The sequence below is a fragment of the Sinocyclocheilus grahami genome, unplaced genomic scaffold (assembly GCF_001515645.1).
Source record: "Sinocyclocheilus grahami isolate Dianchi unplaced genomic scaffold, SAMN03320097.WGS_v1.1 scaffold1438.1, whole genome shotgun sequence".
NCBI lineage: Eukaryota > Metazoa > Chordata > Actinopteri > Cypriniformes > Cyprinidae > Sinocyclocheilus > Sinocyclocheilus grahami.
In genome coordinates this window covers 116,800-117,463 of record NW_015506617.1, presented here as the reverse complement: position 1 = coordinate 117,463, position 664 = coordinate 116,800, and the positions used below count along the sequence as shown (strand labels likewise).

Here is a 664-nt window from a genome sequence, read left to right as displayed (position 1 = left end):
AATAAGTCACCAAGACTGTATTTATTTGATCAAAAATACAATAAAAACGTAGTAATAGATTCTAAAATTAAATATATTTCTGTGACGGCAAAATTGAATTTTAAAATGTAACAGTAATATTGTGAAATATTATTACAATTTAAAATAATAAAATTATTAAATTAATTTTATTTTAATATCTATATGTTTAATATTCCATTCTTGTGTTGACAGTTTTCAGTGTCCCATGATCCCTCAGAAATCTTTCTAATATGCTGACTTGCTGCCCAAGAAACATTTCATGTTATTATCAATGTTAAAAATAGTTGTGTTGCTTGATAGTTTTGTGATAAATATTTTTTTTCAGGATTTTTTTGATAAATAAAAAGCTTTTATTTGAAATATAAATATCTTATAACATTATAAAGGTCTTTACAGACACTTTTTAAAATGAATGCATCCTTACTGAATAAAAATATTAATTTATTTTAAAAGAAAAGTTTGATGGATGAACCAGGAGTAATATCAGTTTTGATTTTTTCTCATTATTCATTAATGATATTATTACTCATTATTTTATTCCTCCCATATTTTAGACAATTTTTAACAAAATGAGATGAAAAATATGAAATGATTGGATATTACTTAAAATTTACAATGCAATGAGGTCATGTGAAAACAATAT

General features: G+C 22.1%; 1 protein-coding gene across 1 annotated transcript in view; it reads left to right on the top strand.

Moving 5' to 3' along the window:
* Positions 1–664, top strand: part of hmcn2 (hemicentin 2) — a 109,357-nt gene that overhangs the window by 23,668 nt on the left and 85,025 nt on the right. The window lies entirely within an intron of this gene.